At 38.7% G+C, this 5712-nt stretch overlaps 1 pseudogene across 1 annotated transcript; it reads left to right on the top strand.

Moving 5' to 3' along the window:
- Nucleotides 1-3237: 3237 nt before the first annotated feature.
- Nucleotides 3238-4761, top strand: LOC143557424 (uncharacterized; annotated as a pseudogene). Its single transcript, XR_013139573.1, has 3 exons — nucleotides 3238-3585; nucleotides 4478-4561; nucleotides 4646-4761. The product of XR_013139573.1 is annotated as an uncharacterized LOC143557424 (transcript).
- Nucleotides 4762-5712: the final 951 nt, after the last annotated feature.

Raw genomic sequence — 5712 nt, 5'->3', positions numbered from 1 at the left:
CGTCCTTGTCATGATATAACTCGTTTTTACGTGGAAATTCACGAAATTTTGATTCATAAAATATTTGTAATTGATTTTACTGAATTAGATTCACATTTTATCCTAAAACAATAATACAACAAGGTATATTAAAAAAGAACAAAATAAAGATCTTATAATTCAAAAAAAAACTATTAAATAATACTTATCTTAAACAAAACCCTAAAGAAACTATAGTTTAGTTTGCTAAAACGAAAACTCAAATATATTGACTTCTTAGACTTCTTAGTTTAAAGAAATGCAAATAAAACATTTACGTTAATTTATTAGTTTTGTTAAGTACATTTTAGAACCTTTATTTCATTTTTAACATTTATTTAGCTTGTTATTTTGTTTTTATTTATCTGGGCTTAATTAAAAAAAATTTATAACTAATTTTTTTTATTATAATTTCTTTTCTCATTATATAGAAACATAAATATTACATCAACATAGCAGGTAGGCGGGCAACAAGCTACGCCGCCACCCCTTTCTGAATTGCAAACCCTATCCTGCTATAGACATACCCCTGCCCCTTTTGAGTCGACACATTGCCATGCACAACCCGTTAGACCCTGGTTAGGAAACAGATAGCTTCCGGTGCCAAGGAGCCAAAGGTATCAAAAGCAAGAGGGACAAAAACATGTTGGTTTTCTTCGCAGGCTTTAGCATGTTTCTCCACCTTCTTCGTTTCAGCCCTTTTCATTGCTTGCCCAGCTACAAACCCATTATCCCTCAAACCAGCTAAAGGAGATACCCCTGTGAGGTCAACACAAGTGTGTTTTCCCCCGGCCCAACCAAACACGAGCAAATCTGCCGGTCAAAGAGTGGATCTCCCTTCCGTGGGGTCTGTAAGGAAGTTTACGGGGGCTTCCTTTTTAGCTGATATCCCAGCTCGGCTTAAGATGTCTCAAAGAACGTCCTGCACCCAATCATGTCGGTATTTGAACCCAGGCATCTCCTTGCAATGAACCACATGCTCTCCGAATTTATCCAGGCAAGCCTTACGGCAGATCGGACATGTTTCGTCTTCTAGGTACATTGGGACCATCAAACGGTACTTAAGAATGGCCCTATACTCGATCGCAGACATACTTTGACCCAAGACATCAATCGGGATAACGGTCATAAAATCTTGGGCATGAGGACCTTGTAAGCATTCAATAACCGCCTTCTGTCGGGGGGACAATCCAAAAACTTCTCCCAGACTCTGAGCGATTTTTCCAAAAAGGGCATTCGCCAAAGTTTTTTGAGGCTTTGGTGGGGCGGTGTCCTTATTAGAGAAACCGCCAATGTCAAAGTCTGGGAGAGCGCCATTTAGGCGTTCCAGGGCCTGCACGTAGTCTGAGTCCAGGTCAACAACTCCGCTATTCCTTAAGATGTGATTATGTAGATTCCAAGACTGAGCCCTCGACACTACAAAAGCGTAAACCCCAACATCATGAGCCGAGAGAATGCCTAAACCCCCCAAGCGCATCGGTAAAGATGCAAGTCGCCACCGAAGATCACCAAAGAACGGGCCTCCACATACAACCATGTCTTCTATGGCTTCTCGAAGCCCCTTATCAAAACAGGATACCACATCATCCATCATTTGGGGGTGGCATGTTCGTAACCCAAAAAACAACTTAGCAACCCCCATGCAAGACCTAAGTAGGAGGAGTTCGATCTGGGGATCCCTAAGGCAAGGTAATAGTTTCATAAGATCAACCGCACGAGATGCTCTCCGCCTCGCCAACTCCTTAGTAAAGTAGGGATCTCGACTAACAGCCCCTCCAAGGAGCTTTACCTCTCTCTCTGGTCTACCAATCCCACTAGGGAAAAGCCCATCTTTAACTTTCACTCCATTACACGCTGGCCAAAAAACCTCGGTTTTCTTAATATTAAGTTGAAGCCCCAATGATGGCCCTTCCGAGCTGATAATGTCTAGGGATTTAGCGACTTTGTTGGCACCACCAATAATAGTCCCATCATCCAAGTACCAAGCATGAAATGGGAGGTTACAGTTATTTTTTACCCGAAGAACAAAAGGGTGTAATGCTAAGGCAAAGAGGAGGGGCCCAGGGGGGTCTCCCTGCTGAACCCCAGTAGTAGCCCCTATACAGTCATCACCAACGTACAACCTAGCCGACTGGGCATAAAGGAACTGGACCCATAGATAGATAGACGGGCAATGATGATGAACCTCCCGGAGAAGGGCTGTGCGGTCGACCATATTGAAGGCGTTGGAGAAGTCCACGGTAAGCATAGCTAAAGAACCGTCCGCATGAAAGGAGTTAAGAAACCGGTTCGCATTGTGAAGCACCGCCTCTGCCCCATTAGGGGTCCCTATCCCAAACTGAAAGTCCCCTAAATACTGAGTCATTTCCTTCCCAACCATCTTCATAGCCACTTTAGAAATCAACCTACGCCAGATAGCCCCCACGGCAATGGGCCGAATTCCATTATCCGACTTTAATAAAGGGGTAAAAGGGGCCGAAGCAATAAACTCAGCGAGCACCTTGGGGCACAGACCCCCTAGCCATAAGTTGACGACTTTAGTGATGGCTGAGAGCAGACTCATGGAAGTCACTGATCCCTCACCACTAAGAGCGTCCAACAAGTGTTGCGCCCCCATCCCGTCTCTCCCGCATTAGGTCCCTTTAGGAAATGATCGGATACATCTAAGCACACAGTCCCCATCCACAGAGAGAGTAGGTAGGGCGACAGAGCTAGAAGGCAAGGACGGAGGCGGCACCAAAGAGAAATACCCATTTTGGTAAATACTTTTCAAATAACTCATTTTAGTAATAAATTTTTCACCTTATCCATTTTGGTAAAAAAAAAACTCAGGTAAACTCTGTTTAGGTTTATGTATGAGTTTTGTAGGAAATATGTTTCTAAATTTTAATTAAGTGTTGAGGGTTCAAGTTTATAAATGAAGAAATGTATAAATTTAGGTGTAGGAATATAGGACGGGAAATTTCCCAAAATAAGCGTGTTAAGTTTTAATTGGTTATATAAACTACTAATGACGACTAGAATAATACCTCTTTTGGGTATTTTTTGCATATGACACCTAAAACATGAAATTTTTTTTCATAAACTTAAAGATAAAGGAAAAAAAGAAAAGAAATGTAAACTAGTAAAAAGCCCAGTCAGTCTAACCAACCCTGTTCTGTTCGCCAAACCCATAATCATAATCATCAGCCATCAAACACAAGACTCAAAAAATTAATGATGTTGAGAACAACAACAAGAAGGTGGTTATTCCTCAAAAGTACCACCGCATCAATTTACACCAAACCCACAATACACAGCCACCCAATTGATGGTTCTTGTTTGCAGGGTATTCGAGGTTTGAGTCTTTTGAGTTTGAATGATTTGAGGGACAACAAGGGTGCAACGAAGCAGAAGACGAGAAAGGGTCGTGGAATCGGGTCGGGTAAAGGCAAGACTGCGGGTCGTGGGCATAAGGGCCAGAAAGCAAGAGGTACTCATAAGTTCGGCTTTGAAGGCGGCCAGACTCCCTTGAGGCGGAGGATGCCCAAAAGAGGCTTTAGCAACCCCTTTAGTCTTGAGTTTCAGGTCACTCACTTGTTTAATTTTAGTTTTAATTTAAAACTGATAGTTAACTGAAATGAATTTGTTCGTGTTCGTTTATGTTTGTTCGTTAACATTCTAAATAGACAGTTTTAGAACATAAATGAACAAACGTAAATGAACAGACTTAATAAACACAAACAACAAATATAAAGCATTAAGTATCCAGTAATGTCTAACAAACACGTCTAAATTAGTTGTTTAAAAGTACATGATTCATCTATTAATTGTTTATAAAAGCTGACAGAAGGCCAATTAGGGTGTTTTACTTTTTCGCGTGGAAGCGGGAAATAGATATGGCTTCTTATTTACTTAACATAGTTGTTTATTCATAAAAGCTTTAAAATTGCATAGTTAATTGGGTTAGACAAACATAAACGGACGGACATAAATAAATGAACGTGAGCGAACATAAACGAACATTCATGAACGTAAATGAGCGAACGGAACATGATGTTCATATCCGTTCGTTTAATAAATAAATGAATCTCCTGCCGAACAGTTCATGAATCATTTACAGATCTATGCATCTGAATGACAATAGTAACTACCTGATAGATGCTGTGAATGAAAACTTGAAAAATATCACTATATGATTTGTTTGAAATAAAATAATTTATTTGATATCACTTTAATACATATAGTCAATGATATAATTTAACATCATTCATAACATAAATAAAGGTTATATCATTAAGCAGGTTAGCTGTTTGTATGACTAGTGTCATTGAATCTGTAACTTAACTAAAAAGGACAAACTTCTCAAAACAAGAACTTAAAAAGGTCAAAGAAAACTAATATAAGATAAAGGAAACTATTATAGTACCAATCCAGATGCTTCCGGTGGACTAATTTACAGTATTTATTTGTTTTGCAGCCAGTTGGTTTGGGAAAGATTGCAAGGCTGATCAACGCAGGGAAAATCGACTCTTCCGAGCTAATCACTATGAAAACTTTAAAGGTATTAAAAATATAATTTCATTTTTTTTTATCCAATATTATTTTTACATCAAGTAGTTAGTTATCATTATTATTTTCTAAATAGGATACCGGGGCAATCGGAAAACAAATAAGAGACGGAGTTAGATTAATGGGCCGCGGTGCTGAACACATACAGTGGCCAATTCATCTCGAGGTATAAATAATAATCATTTTTCTCATTGTTGGGTCAAGTTATTCTACAAAGGGGGACAAAAATGAGAAGGATTTGTAGCCATAAAAAAACCCCTAAAAATAATGAAAAATTAATAAAAAAATCATAACTCAAATTTTAATAAAAAATCGAAAAAGGTAAAAACACAAAAATAATTTCACCGTCTTCCTTGTTCTATACAGAAAAAACTCAAAAAAGACACAATGTTGAGTGAAAAAGATTATTGTGTCTTTGTTTATCATTGTGTTTTGTGTTTATTTTCGTCATTGATTGTGTCTTTTTTTCTTTACATTGTGTCTTTTTTCTTGATATTGTGTTATATTACTCAACATTGTGTTATATTTTGCGATCTGTTGTGTTTTTTTTGTTTATCATTGTGTTGTTTGTTTATTTTTCGGTATCGTGTCTTTTTTCTCTTCATTGTGTCTTTTCGCCCTTTTTTTAACGGGAATGACGGAGAAAACATTTTATTTTTTAATTTTTTTTGTTTTTATTTATATATTGAGTTATGAATTTTTATTTTTTTTACTTTTTGAATTTTTTTGAGCCGTTTTTTTGTGTGGCCATAAATCCTTCTAACACCTCTCATTTTTGAACTCCCTGTTTTAACTTCACCCCTCATTGTTTATCTCAACTTATAACTTTCATTTAAATTTTAACCGCCATTTTGACAGGTGTCAAAGAGTGACGGTTCGTGCAAAAGAAGCGGTTGAAGCCGCTGGTGGGTCAGTGAGAAAAGTATATTACAATGAACTTGGTTTTCGTGCTTTGTTAAAGCCCGAGTGGTTGAGAAGAAGGGGAGGTTGCTTCCAAAAGCCGCAAGGCCGCCACCCAAGCAAATGGACAAGGTGGACAGTATTGGTCGTCTGCCTGCTCCATCTAAGCCGATCCCCTTTTCGCCTGCCATGTCAGCGTCACCGGCTTGACCCGCACTATTTGGTTTACTTTCGGGTTCTCAT

The sequence above is a fragment of the Bidens hawaiensis genome, unplaced genomic scaffold (assembly GCF_021521415.1).
Source record: "Bidens hawaiensis isolate Kalapana, Puna unplaced genomic scaffold, B.hawaiensis_p1.1 tig00018959_1, whole genome shotgun sequence".
Lineage (NCBI taxonomy): Eukaryota > Viridiplantae > Streptophyta > Magnoliopsida > Asterales > Asteraceae > Bidens > Bidens hawaiensis.
Note: the sequence above shows the minus strand (reverse complement) of the source record. Positions and strands in the feature narration are given on the sequence as shown.